The following is an 8378-nucleotide window of genomic DNA, read 5'->3' on the forward strand; positions in this document are numbered from 1 at the left end:
GCAATTGAACCTTTAAATGAAGGTCAAAGTATTTGACATTACAGGATGTTTTCAACGAGTCATGCTATGCTCATTGGTTATTTCAGTCAACCCTATCGGCCGTTCCAACATTCTAAACATCAACCCAACCCCCCCCCATATTACCTCCTACCCCCCCCCCCCCCCCCCGTCAAAAAAAGAAAAGAAAAGTAAAATGTGTCACCCACATGCAAGTATAGTAATACGTTTGATTAACAAGTCCCAAAGAAGTCTAATTTGTTCTACACACAAACTATTTCCTCATGATTAAAACACTTACACTTTCCCCCTTAATTATTTGTGTTATATATCAACAGAGAGGTTTCATGTACTTCATAGATTCACAAACATGAAGACATTGTTTAGGAACCACTAACCATCAAGCTCAATTTCAGTGTGTGCTTGTTTGGTAAGAGGGCAGTTGAAATGAAAATTAAGAAGGACAACTGAAGAATTAAAGAAGTTGTATAGTGTGTTCGGTTTTATAAATACATTATGTTTTAACATATATTTGTTTGTATTCTTATATTTTCATGTTTTATATTTTGACATATATTTGTTTATATTCTCTCTAATTCTTGTGTGTGAAAAGATTATCATCTTTGAAATATGATATCTGTTTTTATTTCCATCCTGCAGTTTGGATGACAGCAGCTCAATCTCGAGTGGCATCAGTGATACCATAGCCGAGATCAGCACTGATGACAACGTGACAGGGTCATCGCGGAACTCCTGCGACTCGTCCAAGAACCTCGAGCTGTGCGGGGAGCCCCTCTCCCTGGACAGCCTCTCACTGGTAAAGACTGCCACCGAGAAGAATGCCCATCGCAAGTCTTCATCACCCCGCCGAGAGAAGGGCAAGAATGGTGATGGCAGCCTCGGCAGCAAGCTGAACAGGATCAAGCATCCTTCCAAGGAGGGCAAGATGGAGGATGGCCATGGGAAAGAGCGGCACGGGAAAAGCAGGACCAACGGCAGCGGAGAGAAGGATGGGGGCGAGAGGAACGGAGACAGGGGAAGTGGTGGCAGTGGAGAGAGAAAGTCTGGAGACTCCTCCATGAGGGGGCACCTTCCGATGTCCTCCAGCTCACATGGGGGACAAGGTGGACCGCCCAGCTGGCAGAGGAGTCTTGATCGGTTGCAGGTTAAGCATCGACAGCAGTTTGGCAGAGACCCAAACTTCCTCATGAGGGTGTCACCAGGCTCCAGGATCGGCACGATGACAGGGAGTGGGAGCGCTGAGCGGAAGCTTGTGAGGAACGGACAAGGAGGTGCTCAGAGGGCCAGCAGCTCTCAGGGGGAGGGGCAAAGAACTCCTCCTGGTCAGTTTGGTTTTGGTTACAGGAGACAAGGAGGCACCCAGTCTCCTGGTCAGAGAACTCCGGGGTCTAATGGCAGTAGGATGGGGGGAGGTGCTCCGCAGCCCAGGCCTACCAATATTGCCGCCCGTACAGGAAGCTTAGGGAGATCAGGGAGATCGAGTATTGATGGATCTTTGGGAGGAGTTGAGATGTCAGCTTCAGACCGCCAACGCTCACCTCGAGGTGCTGAGGCCCATTTTATGAGGACTAACGATAAGTCTCCCAGAGGGGATGGAACAGGTGGCAAGAGTTCAAAAGTTACCAGTCCCGGCAAAGCCGACGGGTCAGGAGTCCTCTCCCCAGGTGAGGGGCTTCGCTATGGCTCCCTGAAGCGCAGCCAACTTAAAGGACATGGGCAAATTGCCAGACATATCATGCAGGAACTGAAGAACAGTGCAGCGGCAGGGCATCAGGTGGATGGGGCACACGATGCCAAGAGCAGATCTCAGGCTCTCAAGAGTCTGTTTGGGAGGGGTGCGAGGGAATCCGGGAGGGGCGGGGGAATGGAGGACACCATCATTTCAAATCCTCACGCCACCTTGTGCAAAGAGAACACTGTCTTGGACATGAGTCACAGACACGGTGCACTTAGCGACAGCGAGCACAGCATGTCATACATCACCAGCCCGCAAAGCCTGAGGAGACGATCACAGAACGCATCCCTCACAGACGGGCTCCTGAAGACGTCACCCTTCTCGGACACACCGCCACGGTACAGTGGATACGTGAGCGATGGATACGCCTCCATCCAGATCGGGGGCCTCTCGTCTCTCCACACGGCAGGCATCAACTCCCCCTACCTCCGCAGCAGTGCCAATCGCTCCAACGTCTCCAGCATGAAGCAGTCCGACAGCATGGAGTCCCTGGAGTCCAACACTTCCAGCGCCCTGAGCGTCTCAAGCCACGCCGCCAGCGAGCGCTACGGCCCCACCCAGCCCCACTCCGCATCCTCGTCGGTCATGCGCAGCAATAGCGTCCGCTCCACTTTCTCGGAGAAGGCGCTCCGCGGCAACCAGGGTCTCACCGAGAAGGACCTGGAAGACATGGCCTGGCTGAGAGCCGGCAACTTTGGTCTGATTTCCGGTGGAGATAAAGTGGGCTCCATCTCACCGACAGGGTCTACTGTCTCCCAGCCACCGATTGGCTACTTCCCAGCTGCTACGTCAGCAATCAGGTATTAGTCTTTACTTCTCTCATGCAACATATTCCTATTAATTTTCAGTGGGCCACGATAAGCTTCACCCAAAAGTTTGTTCTCAGGCACTAACAGTCATAAAAGTTGACTCATTACATTGGGAAAGAAAATGAAACACAAATAAACTTGCAAATGTATGTAATAATATTCCAAGAATGCTATAGAAGCAAGAAAAAAAACCCACAATGATAGGCACAGCACAGTGCTAATGATTCCAAAGGTTTCCAATCACATAAGTGTAGAAGAATTAATGTTGCTCATTTTTCTCTAGTGGTCCTGTAATGTAGCCATATGCATGCATTTCTTTCAAGTTGACACACAGGAAATGTCTTGAGACCACACAATAAACCAACAATCATGTGAGCCCTTTGTGTACTCAGTCAGTTTGTCATCCCAAGTAATGGCTGTTTTATGATTACTCTATTGATTCAGTGAAAACAATTATTCCCTTCAAAATCTCAGAGGAAAATCTTTTTAAAAACTGAGAAAAAAAAATGGCCAGCAGAGTACAGAAATGCATGCAGAGACATGCACTGTAGGCAATTTATGTGAACAAAAAATCTGTCATATGAGCAAAAAAACACAAAAATATATTTATCTCTTAGAGTCCATGAATATTCTGCCATTCTATATGTTCTCATTGATAACACAATTGATTTTAGGACTGACATATTTATTCATAATTTCTGTTTTTGTGATACCCAATGGATGTAAACTCAATGTCTTTAGGTACAAAATGTGAACTTCAAAATACCAATGGAAAAGATTTCTTGCCTTAAACAGAGAGGTGTGAAAGAAAGAAAAAAGTCTTCAAGAATGTTTCAAGAAGAGGGAAACTAATAACCTTTATCAAAATTTTCACCCCAAAAAAGCTCAGTTTATTCTTTCATGCCAATATTGTGACCTGTGGACGATTTGTTGCGATACTAGAGGAAACTGATCAAAAGAAGACCTTTAATAGTGAAAATGATCATATATTTTGCTAAGTTTTTCCTTCTGCTATGGGATATACCATCATGATGAATGGTCACGTGTTTATAGTCAATTATTTTAGGTGTGGATTTTAATTGTTTTGTTTTGTATTTCAAATGCTTTCATTTTTCTTTCCGCCCTCTAGTTCTACCTCAATGGTGCGTTCAAACAGCATGTCGGCCAATGCCTTCACACAGCCTTTCACCAATAGAGGGCGCAATGGCTCCATCTCACTCGACGAACGCCAGCGTGCTGCCCTCAGCATGGGAGTACTCTCCAACGAAGGGGCAGAAGAACTCAGCGGATCGTCACTTTCATTAGTTTCAACGTCATCATCATTGTACTCTACTGTAAGCATTCGAACACTTTCAGTGATCTGCATATGTGATCTAGTGGTTTAAAACCGTATGAAGAATACAAGCAATCATAATACACACTTTTCTAAAACAGATATGTTTCCGGAATCCCAGAGCATTGAAATGTGCACATGAAATCAACATTTCAGAGTACAGAGCACCCAACTTGAAGGAATCCGAATTGGCAACAAAATATTTTGGAACATGCAAGGTGTGATATGACACACAAAGTGAAATAACATATGAAAGTTGTCCAAATTTTGGTGCTTAGATATGTTTGCAAGTTACTCCATGTTCTGCCCCCTGATGGCAGAGACATCCTTTCTCCGTGTTCATAGAGCAATAATGTGTTGTATTAGGGAGTGCTGAATAGAGCTTCTTGATTGATGGATCTGGAGGAAGGCTTACTCACCGGTACAATGTGGACGTGACTTGGTACACCTCTTGCACACACTAATCTGCGACTGGAGTGAGAAGTCATGTTTACATGCCAAAGTTGGTCCTATTTCAATAACATTGTTCAAACTCGCCCCAAACTAAATATGGACAGCGGTATTAATATTTACATTTTGATGCTTTTAAGACATGGTTGGCTTTTTGATTTTCAGTGATAAAGCAGGGTGCATGTGAGTCCACTCTCTCTAGGATGAATCCATCGTGAGAATGTATGAGAGAATATGTGAATGTTGACTAGGTGCCAATGTTAATCCATGACCAATGTTGTGGAACGCTGTAGAAATAGCTGCAAACTATGCTAATGTAAAATATGCTGTGGGTTTTGTGATTACTTTTAATGACGTTCATGCCTCTACTGTAATGGTCTGCTGATTTCAGAGAACTTGCAAATTAAAGTTTTCCATCGATGTCTTCCATACCATTATATTTCAGATATTTGTGCTGTGTTAATGAATACATCCCAGTAGTTTTTGATGACTCTATTGCAATTTATGTTTGATAAGACAACTAACAGACTCACTCTCCTTTTGTTAAGTCATCATTACCTCCTCTTTTTTTTTGCCAGTATTGAAAATTGATATGCAACTATACCATGATATCATCTTCATCAGTACAAGTCTTAATGTTGTATGACTACCTTCTCATATATCCAAAAACATTGACAGTCGAGTTTCACTGTCAATATTTTCAATCTTCAGGTCATTCCATCAATCATAAGATTTTATTCCACAATTTGAGCTATAAATTGAAGTATATATTTTCTTATTATTGTTATTGCATATAGATTGCAATACAGTCATCAGAAACTGTAGGTAGGGATGAATTGATAGTTACTGCGCAAATATCTGTGATAAAACGATAAGGAAGGCAACAATATAAAACTGTACATATTTTTCAAGTTAATCACTGATGGATGTTTGATTGTCTCTGTCTCTCTTGTTTCTTTCTCTCATCTTGTATCTCTATGTCTCATTTCTCTTTTCCTGTATTCATATATATAAATATATATTTTTGTCTCTACCCCTTTTCAGGCCGAGGACCGTGCTGCCTCCGAGATCCGTCGGCTGAGGCGTGAGCTGGAGCGGGAGCAGGGCAGGGTAGGAAGTCTGTCTTCGCAGCTCAACAACAATGTGAGTTTCATAGATGGTCCCTTCCCCTCCCCCACCCCCCTCCTCCCTCAGGTATCTGTTCATCTCCCCCCTTTCTCTGTAGGGGTGTCCAAATCAATAACTTCTTGATTAAAAGCCTTCACTAATACTACACTCATATTGATAGATTGATAAAAACACATAGATTAATAAATGTCTGGATATACAGAGGTGTGTCTAGAACAGACAGGCATGCAAACAGATAGATAGATAGATAGATAGATAGATAGATAGATAGATAGATAGATAGATAGATAGATAGATAGATAGATAGATAGATAGATAGATAGATAGATAGATAGATAGATAAATAGATAGATAGATAGATAGATAAATAAATAGATAAATAGATAGATAGATAGATAGATAAATAAATAGATAGATAGATAGATAGATAGATAGATAGATAGATAGATAGATGATAGATAGATAAAAGAAATATAATTAAATAGATAGAATTAAATAGATAGAAAAATTAATAGTTTGAGAGAGAGAAGGAGAAAGATTTTTTGATACAAGCGTTTTTCTCTTTTTCATCATTTTCTGGTGAGGTTGGTATTTGTTTTTGATTATCCTTATTCTATGGGCGAGTTTGTTTTCTATGAAAGTGCAAAAGGGAAGAAAATGTTGTCAAGGTTTAACAACACCCAGTAAGTTTACTAGATGCCAACATTATGATGCCCCTCCCCCTCTCAAAAATATTATAGATTAAAAGAAAGGAAGCAAGGTGAAATCATCATCTAAAGTGGTGTGTCTTTACATAAAATCATCTTGAAGGTTGCCAATGAATCATTGCACATTCAGGGACACAGGCAGTCTGCACATACCATCTCCCTGTGCTATTAATGACAGCAAAGGTTGCATTGCCGAGAGCAGACAAGTCAGCACATTGGAAAGGGATCTTTTTGTTTTGTTTTGTTTTGTTTTGTGTATTTTTTTTTGATTCGGTTGATCTCAATCACTTGCCTTGTGAATATGTATGTGTGTGTCTGTCTGTCTGTCTGTCTGTCTGTCTCTGTATTTTTGGTTATTTTATACAGTTTGAATGTGTCCTCATACCAAGGACTCCTAACATGTGGAAGAAGAAACGAGACGGCTTATCATTCTGTCAGACATGCAATTCTCGTTTCAGAACTTCTCAAAGTCTGTTGCAGGTTTTTGATGTTTTATTACCTAATTGAATAATTTGGAGGAAAATATGCTAGATGGGCTTCCAGACAAAGACATGTTTAAGGAAGATGATTATCTTTGTTAATCAAGGTATATTGGTCATCCAAATCATTAAACTTCCTGTAAAGTGATTCCAGACATCTGCTCCTTACCCACAAAATGTTGTTTAATGTCTTGGATGGTACCATTATGGAAGAAAATTTGCATTTTACTACAGGTTATGTGTGGTAATTTTGCATGTCCTATGTCTTTAGCCTTCAAACCTTATGGACATCTTGTGAAAAGCCAGGGTTAGGACACCTCTGCAGTTAAACTGACTTGATATCCTCCTACCTACCACTCACTTTCTTCCCTTCCCAGATGAAATGAGCGAGACAATTTTTAACCGAGAATGTCCCTATTTGTGCAGTGTGACTGGTGTTGTAATTAATTGATCCTCTCTATGTGTAGTTAATTTTTTTGTTCTCCTTGTGTGTGTGTGTGTGTGTGTGTGTGTGTGTGTGTGTGTGTGTGTGTGTGTGTGTGTGTGTGTGTGTGTGTGTGTGTGAGTGTGTGTCAAATTTGAGTTTGATCTGAGCTGTTTGGTATTTGGAAGAACAGGATGTCTGTATTAAAGAGGATGCAGCAAATTGGTGAGAAATGTGTGAATTTGTATATTTGTTGTTTCTGTTGTCAGTGACATTCTCGTGATGCTAACAAACTTTATAGAAATGACTAACATGAACTCTTTGTGCGTATTTTTTTCTTTTGGGGATGAGAATGATATTTCTTCTTCTTTTTTAAACACATGACCTAAATCTTACTCAGAGAACAGGTTTGGCTATACTGTCAACAGTAAATCATTGTAGTTAATTCTTATGACAGCCAATGTAGGCACTACCAAAAGTGACACACACACACACACACACACACACACACACACAATGCGGCAGTACAATTCTGTAGTTTCTATATCAATGTACGCCGGATACACACAGCGAGTACGGTGACTGCAACAGGCTGCAGCTGCTGCTGCTGCTGCACTGCACTAGTATGCCGAGTCTAGGCTAGATTCGGAGACTTGGCGTTCGGATCCCCGGCGCGGCGGCGGCGGGGGCGCAGCCCGGTCCGATATTTATACGGAGACGTCTACTTGGTAAGTCGTTCACGTAGTGAATGTAAAGGTATGCCAGTTCGTGGAAAAAGTCAATGTATGTTGATTGTTTCTTTTATAGCATTCTGCATAAGTTATGGATGATACGGATGTTAGGGCCTATATTTCACCTGTTAGTGATTGTGTAGTCATGCCAATGTAAGTGACTGTTACATAGGTGTATTGTTCATCCACTTTTTTTTATGCTGTTCGAAACCATTTAACAGGTAACATTAGACATGGGGTGTTGCAAGAAAGTTGCAATTAATTGCAACTTGCAACTGACTGTCACTGGCCAATCAAAATCATTGTTGCATGCATGTCTTCTTAATAGGACAGACCCTGAGCCAATTAGAATGGTTGTTTCAAAATTAGCAATTATTTGCAATTGATTGCAACTTTCTTGCAACACCCCAAAGGGGTCTAGGCACATTTAGTGAAAAAGAAGATCAATGACCATCACTCTGATCCTAGACTGACTGAGGATTAGAACATTGTAGGACCAGATCTTTGCATCAGTGGCATGATTATTTACCAATATTTGCTGCTAACAAAATCCGCTGAACCATG

General features: G+C 41.7%; 1 pseudogene; it reads left to right on the forward strand.

The window, feature by feature from the left end:
- The first annotated feature begins 943 nt into the window (after window positions 1-943).
- On the forward strand, window positions 944-7366 carry LOC139715937 (uncharacterized; annotated as a pseudogene).
- The last annotated feature ends 1012 nt before the right edge of the window (window positions 7367-8378 follow it).

Source organism: Diadema antillarum, unplaced genomic scaffold (genome assembly GCF_040938485.1).
Source record: "Diadema antillarum isolate AM-2024a unplaced genomic scaffold, OU_Dant_1.0 scf00000057, whole genome shotgun sequence".
Lineage (NCBI taxonomy): Eukaryota > Metazoa > Echinodermata > Echinoidea > Diadematoida > Diadematidae > Diadema > Diadema antillarum.